This window comes from Manis pentadactyla, chromosome 7 (assembly GCF_030020395.1).
Source record: "Manis pentadactyla isolate mManPen7 chromosome 7, mManPen7.hap1, whole genome shotgun sequence".
Lineage (NCBI taxonomy): Eukaryota > Metazoa > Chordata > Mammalia > Pholidota > Manidae > Manis > Manis pentadactyla.
The window spans coordinates 55063461-55084626 of record NC_080025.1 but is presented as its reverse complement, the minus strand read 5'-3'; the positions used below and the strand labels follow the sequence as shown (position 1 = coordinate 55084626).

General features: G+C 41.8%; 1 protein-coding gene across 17 annotated transcripts in view; it reads right to left on the bottom strand.

Annotated features, from left to right (window-relative positions):
* Nucleotides 1–21166, bottom strand: part of NRCAM (neuronal cell adhesion molecule) — a 256908-nt gene that overhangs the window by 198937 nt on the left and 36805 nt on the right. For all 17 annotated transcript variants that reach the window (XM_036918959.2, XM_036918946.2, XM_036918948.2 and 14 more), the window contains one exon: nucleotides 4838–4947. The gene's annotated coding sequence lies outside the window, so the exon portion shown is untranslated. The remainder of the gene's footprint in view (nucleotides 1–4837; nucleotides 4948–21166) is intronic.

Here is a 21166-nt window from a genome sequence, read left to right as displayed (position 1 = left end):
AAGCTAATAATTTGAAATATTGGTAAGAGATTATTTCCCAAGTGAATAGTGTCATTTTTGGATAGTTCTGCCAATAGTAACATACATGTCCTCTAAATGAAAGATGTTACAAAGGGATGAATAAACCCTACTTGTAGTTCTACATACCCTTAATCTTCCCTCATAGATTTTATTTTCTGAACCATATTAAAAAGACGTAATTGCCCCAGGATGGTTCTTGCCTAGAAAAAAACCAAGTACAAATACTTATGTCATTGATCATGAAGAGGAAGTTCTGTTTCATTTTCCATTTTATAATGAAAACAGTCCAAAATCTTTTTAAGGCTTAAAATCAAAATTATTTATTTATTGTTATATATTTATCCATTATGTAAAAGCTTTAAAAAACAGCTAGAAAGCCAACAAGCAGCAAGAACGGTTTATTAAGGCAAGAATTTGAAATAGATCCCCAGGGGATAATGAATCCAGTCTATACAATGGGAAGATATGAAGAGTCATTTATTCATATTATACTGCCATGCTGTTTTATCAAGGAGTGCAAAAATAACTTCTCTAGTCACCGTTCTCATTTTAACATGAGCAGAAAGATATTAGTGCAGAAGCTGGCTCAAAAAGTTAATAGTAAGCCTGAATCAAGAACAGTTCTGGAAGCACTCAAACAACAAAGGCAGTGGAGAGTGACAATTCAAATGTAGTGGGACATTATCTGATCAGAAATCGCTGCCATTGTCCTCCACCAAAATGGCCCGCGAACTGCTGATGCAGCCTCTGACCTCGCCAGTGGGTCTGCACTTGTATCAAAAGTTGGTGGCTCAGCATTTCCTCTCTCCTTTCTTTTTAATATCCCACACTACAGAAGGACATAAGGTAACACATTTTGCTGTTAAATATGATTTGAGCCTATTGGAAGACTGCCCTTTCCAAGCTCTCACCCTGGCAACTCACCTATGGATGGCTTCTACCTTCTAGCAGGAGTTTTCCCCAAACAACCCTCCACCAGGAGAACTGGCTGCTCTGACCACAGGATGGAAGGAAGGCAGTCTTGAATATTATTTCAAACTCTGAATACTTTAAAGCTGCAAATCCAAGCTAATATGAGCTCTATCCATTGCTTTGTTTGGATGATGGCTTTTGCAACATTCACTCTGGAATCTGAGCAGAAAGCAGCCACCCAATACTGCTGCCTCCTGTCCTTTGCTCACAGTCAGACAGGTCAAAAGAAGACCCATCCACCAAGACAAGCAGCAATGGTGAAAGCTTGTCCTTTCCTGGCCATCTCACCATCTTGTGCTCACTGTCTGTTGTAGCTTCTGCACCTGTCTGTCCCCAGTTAGCTGCCGTTCGGCCCAGTGGAGCCAAGCTAGCCAAGGAGCTGGCCAATGTCTCCCCACAGCTTCATTGCTCACCATGTGAAGACTGCTTCCCGTATCTGTGGGTACATTGTTTCCACTGCCAGTTCCATAAAGGTAAACTGTCAAGGGTCTCACATTTTGAAACATCATGTTAGTATGTGTCTATCACACAGAGTTAGACAGAAAAAGAGACACAGAGCCAGAGCCAGAAAGAGGCACAGAAAGAGAGACCAGAATAGAGAAACATATTTCTTGTGTCCTGCACATAAAGGAGTGGAAACTCCTTTTGTTACTGGCAGCTTTTGGGATGAGTGAATCATATTTTGTACAGTTGCCCTGATGATTTACAGCCCACTGGTTTCACAGCAATGACTGACCACTCTGTGAATTTCAGAGAACAATTCATTGTCCTGGGTACCACCTACAACTCGCATGTGTGTGCCATCATTCTAAGCTATACCAGTCAGCATTTCCATGAATTCATTTTCGGTACATAAAATTCATAGAGTCTGACAATGTATTGACTGAGTCAGAGGTGTCTTGTGCTTTATTAAAAGCACTGGTTATAAAATAATAGCTGTATCTTTTTTTTATGTATGAAAGTTACCTTTTACTTAAGGGGAAATAAAACAAAACAAAACAAAGGATGTTTCAGGAAACTGGGTTGTGTGGCCAGTACTTGTGTTACTGGTGACCTAATACATTGTTACTGAAAGTACCTATTAGGGGAAAATTGGCTTAATGGATGCTGAGATGACTGGCCTTTCTTTAACTGGAATTAAATGTATGTGGGTTTTGATTCTGTAATGATCCTTCATTTTAGTAATGGAAGAAATAAAGAAAAAATTCAAAACTCCATATAGAGAAATAAAGGGTGCTCAAAACAAGACCTTTGTTAAAAAAATATAAAATTATAAAAATTAAACAGAATAGATCATTAATCAGAGCCTAAAGTATTAAAGCAAAATCTGTTTGTTGAATGTAGAGTGATTAGCCAAAGCAAATACCACTGATGTGAGCTGATATACTTAATTCAATTTCCTATTATTTTAAGACCTGTGGATAACTTCACAGTTCAGTGAGGATTTGAAATAAGAGAACAAAATGATGAAGTGGAAAGGGCAGGCACGAGTCGCCAGCAGACCAGGGCTCTGGCTCCAGCCGTGAGCATTAAGTCACTTAAATTTGGTTCAGATTAATTCTTTTGTTATGAAAGTGAAAGTGAGGGGTTAGCTGATCTTTAAAGTTTCTGGAAAGATGGTCCTGAAGTGGACTCTGAGGAATAAAAAGGGAGCGTTTTGTAATCTTCCAGCAGGTTTTAAGGAAAAGAGTCAGTAAGCTAACTAAGACCACAGTAATTGAATACAACTCATTCAAAATAGTACCTTTGTCAGTATTATCTGAATTTAAAATTTGTACCCATGACATTCCCTCCAAGAAAGCTCTGAGGAATGCATTTCAGAAGCCTCACTTGGTGGACTTGATCTCGCACAGCGAAGCTTCTGTCTGAACAGGCCCCCTTAATGATGTGCTGGGGTGATGCTGGGAAGACCCAAAGGGAGGCACCCTGGCACCACTCGACCAAAGCACACAGGCAAGATCCTGTGCAGCTTATTATTGCTTATGAGAATAAGCTTATTATTCTTATGAGAATAAGCAACGTCCAAGTCCTGGGCAGAGCAATGAAAGTGAGAAATTGACAAGGAGCCATGATATATACAAAAAAACAACTACACTTTGGAAAGCAAAGCAACTTCCTTAAATAACTTCTGTACCCACTGTGAATTAATATGGAGAGAGGCACTGGCTTGTAACTCTCTTAAACTTTAGGGTTTACATTGTTTTTTAAATATTGCTTTAAATGTCATCAAACTTAAAAAAAAATCACAACATTGGCCTCTAGGAAAAATCCTAATTTATTATGCCAAGAAAATAAGAGCAACAAGTACAGATACAATTGAAACGATAGGTAACGTCAAAATAAAATGGAAATTGAAAATGAGGTGGGTTGTGTTTTAAGTGTATTAGTGAATAATTTGAAGGCTTTATTGCAAAATCAAATTTATATTTAAAAAAAGATTTTTAACTTTTGCCTGTAATTCTCAATCAGTGTTTCTAGTCCCAAACCCTCCGCTACCTCCGCACTTAGACGCTTTCAGCTGCCTGTTGGATGATTCTATGGGGAGATCCCATATGTACCTCAAAGTCTTCTCTTACCAAGAGCAAGTTGGATTTCTGCCTGAATTCCCTTCATGACAACATCATGCTGTCAGTCACCCAGGTCAGAACCCTGAGAATTCCAAGTCCTACCACTTCATGTCCAACACCCAAACTACCACCAAATCCAGCATGTTCTAGCTCTTTCAAATTTCTCTATTTCTCATGGCTTCTACACTAATTCCAGCCCTCCCATCTCTTCCCCAGATCATTACAAAACGAATCTTCCTTCCTCAGCCTTGCTCACCTCCAGCTCTTTCTTGACACTTTCTCCAGGGTAACACACTGAAAATTCAGTGACTGCTGGCTTAAAACCCCTCGATGCTTACACACACACACCACACCATACCTTTGGGTCAGTGATCCTGACCAGCTTACTACTTCCATGTAGGTTTCACACCCGTGTCCCACTGCTCCTGCTTGCAATGCCCTCCTCCACCTCACCCTGCTCTTTACCAGGCTAACTCCTATTCATCTTTCAAGGGCTGTTTCAGAGATCACCTCCTCCAGGAAGCCTGCTTTTACACATACAACCCTCTAGTCCCAGGCTGCCTTTGATGCCTTTCCATTCCTTAATGCCAACACTCTCAATATACTTGTATCATATTGGAGTTGGTCTTATCTATTTGTGTCTCTTCCTTGCACATGACAGATATTCCACGAAGGTAAGGACTTACCACCTTTGCTTCTGGAGATCCTAATGAAGTTTATTGAATCAAACTAAAAAGGAATCAAACTATGGAGAAAAACCCTTTAGAGGGTATAAGAGTATTTTGCAGAGGATTATAAATATTTGGAAACAGTAATTGCTTTTCTTACTTATGCAAGTAATATTTCCTGGCTTACAAAGTACTTTTCATGTAAGTTATATTGTTTGATTCTCAAAACAATCCTAGAAGGCAGGTAAGGCAGAAAAGGCAGATATGCAGACTCAGAAAGACCTGAAAAATATAAAAAATTTCTCTGAGAAATGTTATTGACTTTATTAAAGTGTGAAGCTGTATGTGTGTGTGTGTGTGTGTGTGTGTGTGTTCAAATAAGTCTTCATAGATTAGAGCTTCAACTTCAAGTAAATTCTTGTTTGGTTAAAATAGCCAACTGATTGCCTTCGTAACTACCAAAAATTCTCCTAAAAAAGAAAAACTCAATTCTTTAGAGAGAACTTTTCAGTAACCTATTCTCTTATGTACTCTTTTCCAAGAAGTAGATTTTGCAAAACTGAGCAGCTCATGTAGATTTCTAAAGAAAGAGAACTGGCTTGCTCTCACCTCCAGAAGATCCCCTCGACCAGGAGTCCCCTGACATCTGAAGCCGCCCTTTTCCCAGGATGATGGTGAAAGTTGCTAGCAGGTGCTGAGGAAGAATATCACAAAGATTCCTGAAATGGGAAAAAACACAGAATAGTGTAAATGGTTTTGGGTTAGTTACCTAATGCTGTTGAGCTGAGAGTTCATTCTACTCCTAAGAAAACTGACAAGGGGAACTTTATGCATATTAAATGCCACGATTATTTTTAACTAATTTCTGTACTTCAGGACACCAATGTCTAAGAAACTAAGTGATTTAATGGCAATAGGTAATGAAAAACATAATTCCGATTACATTTTGGTATAAGGTAGAAGTCGGAACGATTCCTAAAGGGCAGGAAACAACTGTGCACACCAATCAAAGAGGAAACAAGGGCACTTGATCTTATTTTGCTCTAATACTTCATGGGAACACACCGTGCTTTCCAATCACATCAACACACAGGCTGAGCTGGGAAGAATCTAATACAGTCTGGAAAGAACAAACAGTGAAGAATTAAGTATTTGATCAAGGTTGATGATATCGGAAAGGAGCTCAGCAATGCAATTACATTCTAGATGTGGCTTTGAAGGCGGTGAGAAAAGAAGGCATCAGGGAATAAAGGGGTTGCTGAACATGCCATTGTGAGAAAGCAAGCATACAGTCAAGGTGGAACTACACAGAATGAAACCTTAATTAAATGGAAATCAACTAACACAAGTGCTTGAAGAATGTGCTTATTTAATACCTCACTTTTATGAGAATGGGTAAAAATCCCAGGAAGGATTATTCAGAAAACCACTTTTAAACCAGAACGTGGGGTCAGTTTGTAGTGAGAAGAGCAGAAGCCCGGGCAACCAGACCTGCCTCCCCCACTAACAGTCTAACTTGGGCTTGCTACGTGCTTCTCAAATTTCTGGGCACATTAGCACCCCTGGGAGAGCTTTCAAAAAATATCGATGGCTTGGCCCCATTGAGGCCAAAGAAATCCTTGAGCAGTTAAATCAGAATCGCAGGTGGGATGGAACACAAGCAAGCATAGGCATTTTTTTCAAAAGATAGAAGGTCAGAGAAGATAACTGTCTTCCACGACTCCACTGGCTCTAACACTCTGCCCTATCCACACATTTTGCACTTCATAGCTCAAGTTTGTTTTAAAACAAACACAACTTAAATTAATAGTATCCAAAACATAAAACCCTATAGAATTATATAGGTCCCCAGTTTGTGAGAGGAGGGGACTGAGGCTTTGAGGGTACAGTGACTTAGACAAGGTCCAAGTACAGGAACACTACCACCAGGATGGAATCAAGTCTTGTGGGGAGGATAAAGTCAGATCATGAGTGGGGCTGGACACAACTCTATTTAGCTTCAGCGGGGGGGTGCCTGGGAGACACAGCCACGCTGTTGACTAGGGACTGATAACACTGGCTCTCTGGGCCCCCACTCCTTAAGGAATACAAAAGGTGAAAAATAATCCTAGCAGCCAAATTATTGAGCACTTCATATGCACTGGACACTGTGCTAAAAAGCGCTTTAATCCTCACAAGACCTCTCTGACCTAAGTACTATCACTATCCCCAATTTATAAATGAGGAAACAGAAGCCAGGAGAGCTTAGTCTCATCTCTAAAATGGTGGCACTAGATCTAAACAATGCGAGCCTCTCTCTTTACCACATATTGCCTCCAGGGAATGCGGTTACAGGCAGCTGGAGGCAAGGCCCCTAAGCGCTGGATCTGTTTTGTCTTTTTCTGTCACAATGCATTCTCACATTGCAAAATGGAAACAGAAGCATCCTGGTGTCTCTGGTGCTTCCAGATTTTCCCATATTAAATAACTAATTTCCATTGTTTGAAAGGATTAACAGGTTATGGAGTGATTTTTATTCCTACTTCATGAAACATACTACATACAGACACACACAGATACACACACACACACACACGCTTCCAAATTAGTAGAGTTTGGATGGTGAGATCTAATTACATTATTCTGGAGACTTCAGCTCAGGCAACTATGGGAAAAGTTACCACTGAGATCTGCCCAAGACATAGGAGTTTAAAAGCCTCACTGAAATCTCTGGGACATTTACAATACATTTGGAAAAAATTTGCCAAACTTACACTCATCTTCACTCATAGAAGTGTCCTTGTTACAGTTTGCTGCTCCATTACATTTACATTGTGTAAATGATTTCCTTTCTTTAAATATCTTTGTTATTGACCACAATAAAATCTAACTTAGAAATATTCCACATATGAATCTTAAATCTTATTTAAGAGGCTAGTGCAAAAACATTACTGTTTCTGACACCTTAGGCATATCCTAATTATACTGTGGCAGAATTATCTTCATGGCTCCTTTTAACAGTAATGCAAAAAGGCAGTTTTCATTAGACACTTCTAGGAAAATATCAAAGAGTGATAAAAATAAGAACAGAATTTTGGGAATTGGAAAGGGTCTGGAAAGTCATAGCACCCAACCATCTAACTGCCTACGGCCTTTTCCATTTTCAGGGAACTCTGTATGGACCAGAATCACTTTTCCTATAGCTTCCACTATTTGGTCCCATTTCTGGGCTTCGGTGACTTCTCCAGATTGGCAGGGCACTGTCAAAGCCCCTACCCAAGCACAGCCCTCTGCGGAGGAAAGCAGGAAGAGGCTGCCGTTTGGGCAGAGGCGGCAACTGCAAGGGCCAGGGGTGAGCGCCTAACTCGAGGGCGTCTCACAGAAGCTGGTGGATGCCCGTGCGGTAGCTCTGTGTGCAGGTCTCTGCCCTAGAAGATAACCAGCCAAGTCGATCAGATCAGTCGCCAGGATTTGGACTAGACATCAGGAGTCAGAGGAGAACCGACTGAATGTGCAGAGGTAAGCAGAAAGGCCAGAAGGAGACCATGAGAGAGGATGGTCATTCCCTGGAGTTGCCTCAGGCACAGATTAACTTTCCACTGTCCAGATGCACACAGAGGGCTGTGTGCTAAGTCCTCCCCTTCAGGGGGCTCTCGATGGGTCTCTGTCCTCTACAGCCCCAGATGCATAGTATGTATGGACTAAAATTATAGAGCCATTCTTATAGCTGCATATCAGGTCGACAATTAATAGCTCTCTTATCTTTTTGTAGGCATTCTAGTTTAGAACCAAGCGAAGGTTTTACTTTCACTCCATTAATACTTCACCTTTTTAGAATGGAGTTCATTATTGCAACTTGCCTAAAGCTTTGGCTTCTCAATCATTCCTTTCTGAAATATTTCTTATGCCTTTCACCTTCATGTCATCTACAAATAAGGCAAGCCTGCCATCTAGAATAGTGTTCATGCTATGATAAAGACACTGAAATGGACACTATTTCACAAAGCAAACAGTGGTATAAAAATAGTGAAAACTGAATTGCTAATAAATAAATTTCTTTTAGTGTCAGGGTCATTACTTCAAATTAATAATTACCAATTCTCCAATTGACTGAAAACATCATCCTGAAGATAAAGAGCTACATAAACTGACACGTCCAAGCAATTCATTTTCCAGATAAACGTTTTCACATTTACTTGGTAGAGATTGCAAAACCCAGAAGAATTAGGTTTCAGCATCATTAGAGAAAATTAGGCCATAGTTGAGATAATTGGCAACATGAACTGTGTAGTTAGAATAATTACCTGTGCAGCAGACCAAGAAGTTATGTTTGAGAAACATATTGCAAAAACAGTCAAGTCGGCTTCATTCTTCCCTGAGGCAATCATGGAAATCAGCAGAATCTGTCATTTTAGGTCATCTGGTACACCCCTGACAAAGTGAAATTGTTCTCCAAAGACCTCAACTGCTTTTTCTAATTTTGCTTTCAGTAAGCCTTATGAGATCTCTCTTTATAGCAAGACGCCTTACACTGAAGGGCTTTTCAAGTCCTCATGACTGCTTTTCTTAGTTTCTCTCTCTTCACCATTACTGTCTGGCTGTGTCAGGCTGCAATTTCTCACAGTGCTCCGTGTGCCTTCCTGGAGCAACCCACACGGCTCTAATTGGGTATTTCTGATCTTCCATGGGCTGACTTTATGTAAAATAAGACTGGGAAGCGACGGAGGAGGACCTGATCAGCCAGTCTATAAAGAAAACATATGTGTGTGTGTGTGTAGATTTCACACCATCTCTGTTGGCCAAACTGAGGTCTCCTTGGCTTGTTTTTTTTCTCGGCTGTGTTGGACTGTTAAACTGTTCATGCAACAATTATGTTCAGATCCACGAGGGGCAAGGCGCTGCCCTAGGAGCCACAGGAAAGACAAGATAACTAAGACTCGGCAGCTTCTGCTCCGGGACAGACATGAGAGATGATGGTAATACTGTCTTGTGTGGTATGGCATTTTCTGGTTTATTTTTTGCCAAAGTAATCTAACTCCATACTGAAACCTACATATTTTTCTTGCCATCTAAGAGAAAAAAATAAAATTTTCAAGTATTCATCACAGCTAGCAAGTGCAAAGCCAGACTCCAGGGCAGGCCTTGTGGTTCGTAGTCCATGTGACTTCCACCAGCCTATAGGTGCATTCATTGCTCTCACGGACGAAATGGCTACATAGCAACAGGTATTGAGAGCTTACTGCATACTGGCTGCTTCTATAACTGTCTGGCTTCTGTAACTGTCTGGATCCTTTTAACAACTTCATGAGGTGGGTGACTTTATTATCCCCATTTAATAGAGGAGAAAACAGAGGCACAGAAAGGGGACTAATGGCCCGGGGTGGTGTGGCTAGTACAGGACAGAAAGCAAAAACACACGCGAGCTGTGCCACCCAGGAAAAATATGGAGAAAGTCATTGGACCTGTTGCTAGGAAGAACGCGAAGAAAGTTTTGGAACGTTTTCTAGCATTTCCAGAACAGTGAGACTTTTCTTCTCTTGTAAATCCTGTGAGAAGACATTGGCATCTGAGATGAGAGAAACATGGCAGTTCCAAGAAAGGAAGGAAATGCGATGCTTCCCCTGCCCTGTGCCACACGGTGGGTGTGTGAATGACATGACAGCACAGAGTTCCGGCATGTGAATACCATCTGCTGCTTCGGTACTCGCTACGTACATTTTGTTATTTCAGATTCTTTGGCTGGATTGCACTGGCTGAGCCAAGCAGAGAGAAGAGACCCAGGGCGATCGTGTCCTCGTATTTGTGTTTGGTGGTTTCACAGTGGCTGCCTGGGCTCATGAAGTGCGAAGCAGCAGTTTGCTGGGATGCCAGTTTGAAACACACCAACTTGCTGGCTGCTTGGCACTCACACCTCCGGGCAGTTTGCTTATTCCGAACTTGATTTCAGGTATGAGAAGAAGGAGCTGGTAAGAAAGGACGTGCATCAGCCTCCAGGGAGTGACTTTCAGGACCCAGATGTGGGACTCAGGGCTTCCAGACAATATTTCTTTTAATCCTACAATGTATTCATTGCTATCCTGGCTTTCTACATGGGTATATACACACCGCAAAGTCAGCTTGTCCATGTTAGAGATGGGATGAGAACATGTCTGACTCTGTGCTATGGCATACCTTTTCATTTCTGCTCAAGTTATTAAACATGCCAACAAATAAACAAAAACTTTTGAGGAGTGTAAGACACTAGGTGAAAGATAAAACTTCAGTTAATGTTGGAAAGGCAGTTAACTTTAGATGTGAGGTACAGATGGTTCCCTGCTTACAATGTTTCAATTTATGATGTGTGAAAGCGATAGGCATTCAGTAGAAACCGTACTTGGAATTGTGAATTTGGATCTTTTCCCAGGCTGGCGCTGTGTGGTACAGTCCTCTGTGGTGTCACTGGGTGGGCAGCAAGCACAGCTCCTGGTCAGCCATCAATCCTGGAGCTACCAACTGATACCTCACACTCATTCTGCACCCAAGGAGCTAAGGAGTTCCTATCATTTTAACACCCTAGTCACTTTAACTCCCTCACCATACAAGGTGTGTGGCCTCATTGCATGCCTTCTCCCTTGCTGGAGAGAGCATGCCTCAGATTGAAGCTCTTCTTAAACTTGTTTTCAAGAGCTAATGCAACAGCCCCTGTGCAGAAACCTACTTATTTACATATTGCCCACTCCTCTTGCTAAAAAACAGTTGGTGTCAGTCAACATGAAATGAATTGCCAACACACTTCAACAGTAATACAAATGCCTTGCAACCCTGAACTTGAGTTTGATAAACAAATTTGCTTTGATGACCCTGAAAAGCAACTGAACTAGTTCCAACTTGAGCAGGGGTTTATTCTGCTTAGCTCCAGTCATCTATTCAGATCGCTCATAAAGCATTTAGTGAGCGCCTACCGGTAATCTACAATAGTTCAAACCTGGAATGCTCATGATTTTTATTTTTGTTCCTCATTTTGACTGGATTATTTAGCAGGGTTTTATTCTATTTGGGGGAATTTTTGCAGCTGTTTTTAATGGCATTTATTTTTTTTGATGAAAGACGTGTTTTCATTTCTCAAAATATGGAAAGAAAACCAGAAGAAAAGATTAAAACCAAATGCTTTCTTCCACCACCAGAAATAAAAATTGTCAATGTTTTGGAGTATGTCTTCCAAGTGTTTTATTTTTACTGTATGTATATGTGTGTGTCTGCATACACATTTTTCAAAATACAAGTGATATCATACAGTGCACACTGATTTAGGAAACTTCTTTCCTCACCTAACAAAACAAAATTAACATTTTCTTCAAGTCATTATAAAGTCTACAAAATTAGTTTCAGTGTCTGCATGATATTGTATCACATAAAGGAATCATGTTCATTTAACCAATTTCCTAAATCGGCCATTGATATGGTTCCATATAGCTGACATTTTTCTATCACTTTCTAAAGGTACACTATTTTACTAGCACTGGCAGAAAAACAACTAATAAAATTCTTACACAATTGACACATGGAGCATTATTCAGCTATAAAGTTCATTTCCCTCATCAGGATTTGATTGCAGGCCAGGTATCTGCACACACTGGCATCTGCTTTCCATCACAGCCCTGCCTTCACCATGTGCTGGACTTCCATAGATTGGCATTGATCAGAGGTACTTGGTAGTATCAATTAAGACTGCTGCTTGATTTTCCAATGAATATATCAGAGCAGGACAGAAGTACAAATTGGTACCCAATCCCAAACTATTTCTCAAGAAAGACAAAGGGCTAGATTGTGAAATTGTAAATAACTATGTTCACTGATGTTATTATTATTAAATATTAGATGAGAAGAATAGCTACAAGTTATAAGCCTTAAGCAGCACATGATCTTGAGTCTATTGCCCTACTTCTCAGCCCCGCTGCCGCTTAGTGTTCACTATCTTGACTGTGGTGACGGTTTCACAAGTGTAAACATAGGTCAAAATTTATCAGATTGTCCATTTTAAATATGTGCGGTTCAGTATATATTGATTATAGATCAATAAAGCTGTTAAAAATTAAGATCTCAGGTGCCCAAAATACACACCTGAGATTCCGATTTAACTGGTCTTAAGTGAGGCTCCTAACATGAAACCAAGAACTACTGATCTGTTACATAACGAATCTTCATAAATTGAACTGATAAATTAATATGATAGACATGAAACTAATAAGAGAATATTTTTATAGAAGTGATTTTTATCATTTTCAAGTACAAATCTGCTTTTTAAAAAAGTGCTACCCAGCAAAGACATTTAGAGGCTGGCTTTAATAATTTGTAGTAATTCATTCACCAAACGTTTTAGAACTTGTTGTGTACCAGGTACTCTTCAAGGCAGAGCACAGGCCATGTGAATGTGTGAATCTTAAAAAAAGATACTTCTCAAGAGTTCAACATTCTCTTTAAGTAGACTTAAACTAGGTTAAATTCACAAATTAGCTTAAACATTGATTTATCTAAAAAAAATCTAAACACAGGAAGTATAAAAATGAACCTGTTACAGCCCCAGGAATAATCATGCGTCCTCTAAGAGCAGCTCAAATCCGGGCATTGTAGCAAGAATGTGGGAAAAGCTGCCCCAGCAAACTGGAAGCTCCCTGCTGGAGGGCACCATCATCCCCCTTATGTTTGAGGCTCAGTGCTCCATCTACAGACACCAAGACAGTTTCACATCTGCAAAAACCTAGCCAAACCCTCTTATTAGAGAAAATTAATATTCAATATTTGCTCACATATGTCTTCACTCTGTTATTAGTAAGAAACTTTGAACATAATTAGTGTTGGCTTTGAGTGCAGTTTAGAACTGCACCCCGCTGGAAAGGGGCCATGGTGCACAGGGTGTCATTACATGCCAAGGCTGAGCACTCTCTGAAAGGGAGTAGAAGACAAAGAAAAGGAACCCTCATTCAGGGAGAAGGGGTCTCCTTGAGTTACTGGGACAACTGCATGTGGCGGCGGGGACACAACTCTGGCTGTCAAAGGTGTGGTCCTTTACAGTTCCTCGTCACCACTGGCCTCGGTAAGGCACTGCAAAATGAAACCAGAGAGATGAAGCTCTCTGGGCTGGGGAGAGAGAGGGGTGACGTGTTTGGGAGCTGCTTAGGAGGCAAGATGCACCCCTGCCTGGATGACAAGGGTGGCTGAGCAGCCAAGTGCCCCAAGAACATGGCGCTGTCATTCAGAGACTGCCTGGATGGCCACCAGGCAGGAATTTAAGAGAAAGGTCAGTGTCCGTGCACCAGAGTATCAGGAGAAATCCTCCTAACACAAACTGGGAAAAGGTCTGATTTCTGAACTGCTGGCCAATATCACCACTCAGCTAAAATGAATAATATTGAACTCGTTTTTCCCTCAGTAGAAATGGATGAAATATTTTGTATCCCTTATAGGAAAAAAAGCAAGATCAACTCCCAATTTACTCTAATATGCTCAATGCCTTTCACAGCCCCCTCCTACTGAAAAGCGTGCCATGGCTACACTGGTCCTGAGACCTGGGGCTCCTCCTGATACTCCCTCCCCGAGTTACCCCATCTGACAGTTACCCCTACTGTCGGCCCCCTTGCAAGCCTCTTCAGATGCAAGCTCATACCAGTCTTCCATTTTATCTTCACCCCTGATTCAATCTCTCAGGTCACCCCCATCTATAGGCACCATGCCTAAGGACGAGGTCACCCCACCTTCATCCAAGTGCCCAGCTCGGAGGTCCAGGAACCAAGCATTTTGGGGGGTGCACAATGCCTGAGTCACCCCCCCACACACACACACAAACACACTGTTCTAGGTGTTCAAACTTCACCTTTTCAGAGAACCATAACCGACCCTCTTTCCAGTGGTGAGAAACTCAACTTTAAAACAAAACTTGCCCTGGGAGAAACAATCCTCATGCCTCACAGAAACTGAGAACACCAGGCTACGTTTCCCTTAATTGCTAGATTAAGTAATATGCACAGACTTTTAGATGAAACCTCGATTCTAACACTACCCATATTATAATTTCTAGTTCTCACTATTAAGTTCAAAACCAAAAAAACTTATATTCTGCTTATTATATCTTCCTTTTAAAAAAGTTGGATTTGGTTGACTGATTTCCCACTAAACCAAGCCAGGTGTGTGTCCCACCTTTGGCTTATTTCTGCCACTTCCCTGGGTCAGTTTTTAACTCATTATAAAAAGTTAAACATCTTTTATTTTTATTTCAGCCATGAGAAGACTGCTGAAACATTAAAAAAACAGAAGCCAACCCCCAAGAACCTGCTCAGCTGATACATTTCTGATTCAGGAAACTCCCAAATCCATATCCTTCTGTTGCGTTGTAGTCTAACTGCTGCAATTGAGCAGACCTTAGGTTTCAAGTTAACAAAATTCATTAAAGTATAGGTACAAAAATGTAAGCCCATGTGCATACACTAAATAGCCCATGATTAAATTTTGGTCTGTTTCTTTGTAATACGATTCTTGTCACTAAAACTGCATTACAACAAATTTCTTCTACAGTAAAGCCCTGCTTCGGTGATTTTAGTACAAATTGATACTCATCACACAGACCTTTAAAACATTACAGGTCATTTCACGTAAAGACTGGAGGATATTTTTCTTGGAGAAGAGATCAAGGTGAAACATGAGAGTACTCTAAAAATTGGATGGGTTTCCAGAAGCACAGGGGCTGGCAGTCCTCACTGCACATGAAACTCCCTGGGGCACTTGCAGAAGCTGCTGATGCCTGGGCCCCATTCCCAGGGACTTAATTGGTCCAGGGAGAGCACTGGGCCTTGATCACTTTTTAAAGCTCATTCTAATGTGTATCAGAGGTAAACCTTCCCTCATGGTAGATTTTCCTTCCGTAGGATACTAAGGACTTTGTAACAAGCAGAGCTGTCTAAGGAGAGAGCAGGTCAGCTGGTGGCTGAGTCGTCTTGTCACAGCACATGTGGATGGAGGGGCTCCATAGCTGAGTCCCTATGAGGGACGGTGGAGAAAGAGGTCCTAAATCTTTGAAAGCGATTTTTTTCTTCTATACTAGTTCCACCTAAGGTCAGCCCTTTAAAGTTAGGGTGAGAAAACAAAATGCCTCATTTGTAATGTCATCCTTAGGACAAAACTGTTTATATAAAATTTTTCTGATGATCCACATAAAACTTGTTAATCTGCACAATGAAATGAAAATTTTTAATCATTTTCAGTATTACTCTGTTTAAAAAAACATCTACTTCCACAATGAATCAAATTATTATATTCTAATTTTTGATACTCTTCTTACTACTTTAGCCTATAATGGCCTTTTTTTAATTAGCTGGCATGTGTTTTTCTTTAATTCATAAAAAAAAAAATCACTCATTCTAATGTTCTGTGATATATCATTGGTACAGAACCCCTATGACTTTCTTCCCAATTATCTTCCCTTTTAAAAAAAAATGTTTAAGCATTGACATGAAAATTTCCTCTGATGCTTTCTGGAAGGTGAACATTTGGTTCTTTAAAGAGTGATACATTTGAGGGCTATTTCCCCATAAAGTTAGGCAAGGGGATACATGCAGAAGTGAACAGAGTAAAAGGAGAAAGCCCCTTCATGTCCTGAGTTTTAGGTTGGGATTCTTTCTTTTTCTTAGTTTTGTTCTTTTTTTGTTTCTTAGATCCCTGGGCTGATATTATATATGCTTTTACAACTTGACAGCATGTCTTGAGATCCTCCTATACCAGGACATATGGATCTACACCCTTTAACAGACAGTCATACAATGTGCCTTAGTTTATTAATCATTCCACCACTGACAAATTGTTCATCTAAACCCACTCTAACAGACACAAAACTGCAAGGACTAATCATGTAAATATCTTTATGTTTATATAAATTAACAAAAAAAATGAAATTTCTGAGATAATTTATTTGATTTTCAAATTTTGATAAAAAATGTCAAACTGAACTCCAAAAGGGCTGTGATTATTTACACAATTACAAGAACGTATAATAAAATTGTTTCTCCGCTCCTCTGCCAACAATGGATATCATCAGCTTTAATTTTTCCCCTCTGCCCCATCTCCTTACACCACTGTCTCAGTCTCCCTCTGTGACGGCTCTGGCTCAGCCTCTGTCTTCAGCACTGCGGAAAGAGCCGCAGCAGCTCTGACACCTCGCCCACCCTACAGGGTGTTGTGGAGGCTCGGGCCCCTCCCACCACCTCGGGATTCCCATGAAGCACCTCCCTGTGGGGTATGGGATCAACCTGGCACAAGGGACGTGAAGCCTAAAGGGCTAACCTTGGCCAGTGAGAGACAGGAGACAAGGAGCTGCAAGATGGATGCCTTGCCTGTCCTCCCGTGACAGGCTGTGGTGAGGTACAGTGGCTCCGACGCCTGACTGCCAGATGACGATCGCCACAGAGTGACCGGCTGTCTTCCTGAGGAGCCGCGGGCAGCTTGGTACCTGGCTGTCTTGCATCTGTCTTGCTTCCCCTGTTCCCGCACTATTGCTGTTCTGGAACTGCACCTCCTTCCTGTGTAAGTTTTGCCTCTGACTGTTTGGTAGAGAACTCAGGCAGAGACACTACTGCCTCCATAAACACTGCACCCCACATCAGACTAGCCCAGGGAAGGGGGACAAAAGACAGACAGAGGAAACCAATCGTGTCCTCAGCAACCTTACAGTCCAACTGGGGAGGCAAGACAACTACACATGTAACAATAAGTGAAAAAGACAAAACAAAGGATGGGGAATCTGGAGTGAATGTAACAGAGGGACAAACGGGGCAGAAGTGTGGAGAGTGGGAGCTGTTGCATGGTACTCTGCAGAGGACATACAGTGAGTACAAAAGGCAGTCCCAGACAAAAGGAAGACCATCAGACCTCCTGGACAGCCAAGGCAAGGGAAGAGGGAGGGGGCATGTCCAGAGGGTGCCCTGGGTAAGGCCCCCAGGGAGGACAGCGTGGCTGCAGCCCTGGGTGAGCAGGGGAGAAAGGGCTGAGCAGAGGAGGGTGGGGTCCCCAGCAGAGGGGCTCAGTGGGGACCAGCAGGACCATCCAGGGTACAGCAGAGGGGTTTTGAACAGGCAGGCATTCCCCATTCTGCATATTCCCATATGAGATGAGCTATCCATTCCTCTCTCTAGAGGGTAAAACACACGAATAGCCACACCAGCTGCCCTACTCCCTCCCTCCCACCTGAGTCCTCAGCATGGAGAGTTTGGAAGAAGAAACTGAGTCTTCCTGGCTAGGAGGGTGAGATATGCAAAGGAGAGAGAAGGCCCAGGAAGCCCTTGGGGCTGCACCTCTAACAACCTCTCCCATCAGCATTGACTGTAACAACGCTGGCATTTCTCTTTCTCATCCATCTGGTTTCTGTGTCAGATTTCTCTCAATTGGTACAAACTGGCAGGTATGGGGAGGACAGGAATATTATTTAATGACTCCCTAAAGCCTCAGGAGGAGATTTAGACCTCAGGAGCATGAGGCAATGAGAAGCATGATAAAAGAGATAATAAATGTTTCTTAATTAAGTGGTTGTCCCACATTCTAATTTCTGCCCCTAAGAAGGAGAGGCGGCTCTGTGGCCTCCACATGATTTCTCTTTTGTGGTTCTTACCCTTGAGCGTTTTTCACAGTGGCCTTCTCTGGCTGTAATTTCTGCCACGGGGTTTCTTTTTCCTCAGAGACACTGCAAACATTTCAGAAACATTTCATTTGTTTTCTCCCCCTGAGACGAATAACTCTTCCACAGCAGAACTGGGCCCACGGGGGCCCACCCCTCTGTACCAGCGTGACCGAGATACTCATCTTCATCTCCCAAGGATCTACAGGAGATTCAAGTGACATATGCACTTTAAATAAAACTGCAAATGCAATTCTAGCAGTAAGACAAGACACACACAAGTCATTTCTTGTAGAGTACCCCAGTGTCTATTTAAATCAGCATTTTACAGATGTTTTGAAGCATTCCCATAAAAACGACATGGTTGACAATGGTAGATGGAATTGCCTCGGGGAGAGAAAAAAAGGAAACATTAAATCTTAGGCACGTGGCAAAGAAATCTGCCTTATCAGAACTATGCTTTGTCACCATTTCCCTGATCAGAGAGAGGTTTCTACAGCAGCAGGTTGAAAGTTCTGGCCAGAAGGCAATCACCTAGGGATTTTTTTCTTTCATTTTACCTCTAATTGCCTACTTCGTTGGGAAAGAAACAAATGGTAATGAAAAGGCTTTCTTAATTAGACAGATTACCCCAAGGAAAATCTTGGGTTTTTGTGATATGCTTTTCAAGATTTAGATTTCATGTGTGTGTCACTGAAGGCCTGGGACCGCCGACGAAGCAGAGTGAAACCCATGAAAGGAAAAGGAAACTTGAATGAAGCTTCCAGTCAGCATCGAGCAGTTGATGCACCCTGTGAGCTGGGGCTGCCATTCATGATGAAGGCGGGTTCCTGCGGGACCCTCGGAGCCCCGCTCTCGGGTGTCCCTGCTTCATCAGCCCTGGAAAGAGCTTGAGCCTAAGGACAGTCCCCGCCCATTTCAGCTCCACGCTGCCGTCTCTGCTCAATTAACTGGTGACATTGCGAACACACGTCCCCCAGAGGACATGCCTAGCTTCGTGACATCACTTTTCGGGTGTTGCTGTTGTTGTCACTGCAATTTATTTGTTTCCCACCTTCCCTTAAGGAGTAATTGACTGGGCGCCTTGTGAGCCTCTACTTTTGCCCCATAACACGCTCCCCACACTTTGATCAAAGACGCTGGTGCTTTAGGGCTACTCTGAGGTACCAGCCAACAGCGGCCTATTATAATTGCTGTTGGGAAAAGAAATAATTTCCTAGTAACTGAGGTAATACTCCAGCAGTTCAGTGGGGAATTCACATCACAACTATCTACAGATTTTTATTTTCATTTATTTTTATTTTTTCTTTTTACTCAGACATCCAGACCTCCACCCCAAAATCTCTGGGCACCAGACAGGTAGCTCTCTTCTTTTTTTCTTTGTTTTATAAGTTGCAGAAGTGACATTTCTATATGTACCTAGTTAGGCACCAGTAGGTGACAGCCACTCATTGTTCGTCTTTGTGATATTATGGCAGCCCTTGAGCCCAGGAGACTTCCCAACAATGTGCACACTGAGCGGGCAGCAATTCTCAGCATCTCACACCAAATTGCAACCACAGCCTTTTAGAACTGAAGGCTGCTGTCACTGTCACTGGGCCAGTGGGCTCCACGCTGATTTCAGCAGAATAACGAGAGCAGGGCCCTCAGGCAGCCACATCCATGGAAGCTACACCTGGGACACACAGAACAGGAAAGACGTCGTGGTGACTGGGAGAGGTGCAGTCCCCACTCCCCTGACAGCCGAGGTACCAAAAAAACTGCACTGTTTGGTCTTCCCCAGAATTCAAGGCCAGTGCATGAGGACTTGCTGACTTATGTTTCTGAACTAGAGACTCTTCCCAAACAAAAGATATCCATGCTTGCTGGATGCACATGCTCCCAGAGCTTATTTTGAGAAGAAAGACAAGCCCACTCACAGAATTCATGTGAACAAACTTCTCCAGGGACACCAAGGGCTGGTGTGGTTTTAGGATGGGAATCTGACTGAAGAGTATGGCAATAAAGGGGACAAGTGGTGGCAGTCCGAACGGAAGAGGTCAGCCCCACAGCCTAAGCCATAAGAGCTGTGTTGGCTGGGAGAGGTTTTTAACTAGTATACATACATCTGGTATATATGTTCACCTTTGTGTACGTACTAAACACCTGAGAGCTTAGAAAGTACATCATCCTCCTCATTTTCCATGGCCAATACTTAATGTTCTTGATTTTAAAAATTTAACATATTGTTTCAACACTTCGACATTTTTATATAACCATGTAGGTCTTTTTCTAGCTTGTTTTCCAGTATGAAAATTTATTCAGCCATGAGCACAGCAGCTTTGGACTAGCACACAAACACTTCCTGGAGACACAGTGGCAAACCAAAACAATTTCTAAAATTCTGCTCTGATTTTAAAAAATTATTCAGGAGTGAGTCTTCTCTACCCATAACCTCTAAAAATACCTCCCAGCCCTTGTGATCACAAGAGGCACTAATAGGATCTATGTGCGCTTAATTGGTTTCACCAAAAAACTGCAGTGTGTCTCCCCTGGTTAGTGTTTAGCATATGGATTTTTTTTTTCATCCTTCAAGTTATTGGCACATTTTTTAAGTAAAAGAACTGCCGTCATCCCCATAACTGTTCTTAAAAGATAACATTAGTCATTGTGTTCTCACAATATGCTTCTCACAGCAGTTAATTTCCCCAGGGAGTCCTGTGGATATTTTATTTCAGATTATCTCCAATTAGCTTCTTTTCTTAATAATCCTGCCCAGCCAGCTCACACTCCCCATTTTCTCCTCCTCCTCTTACATATTTCTCCTCTTCTCAACATATTTCAAGGAAGATATAGGATTTACATTGCTTATTATTCTACCTCACTATCTGCTCACTCACCTACTTACAAGAGATTATAGGTTTTAATGCTCAAAATTCAAATAAAATAAAATAAAACTGTGTGTCTGTCAAACATTGCTCTTCCCCGCCAAGTGCACTCAGCATTCAGTCTCTCTTTTTATGACTCTGGAAGGGTATTTTGGGTCATGTATTAGTTAAAGATGATCGAGATCAAAAAGACATGCCTAAGACCAAGAGAAGTCTGAGCTCACCGAGGTGCTCCATTTAAGAGACACCCTTTGCCCCCCGAGAAAGTTTCAGGTCTCCACACCCATGTCAACACCAAAAATTCCTCTGGATGAGACAAAACCATTTTATACCTACACAAGAGATATAGCATAAAACAGGGCAGGTAATGATTTAACTTTGTGCTAATGGATTAAAGTTGAATCCTTTATTAACAAAAGATTTGGTATTAGGGTGGGTGTTTCTAGTGGGCATTAA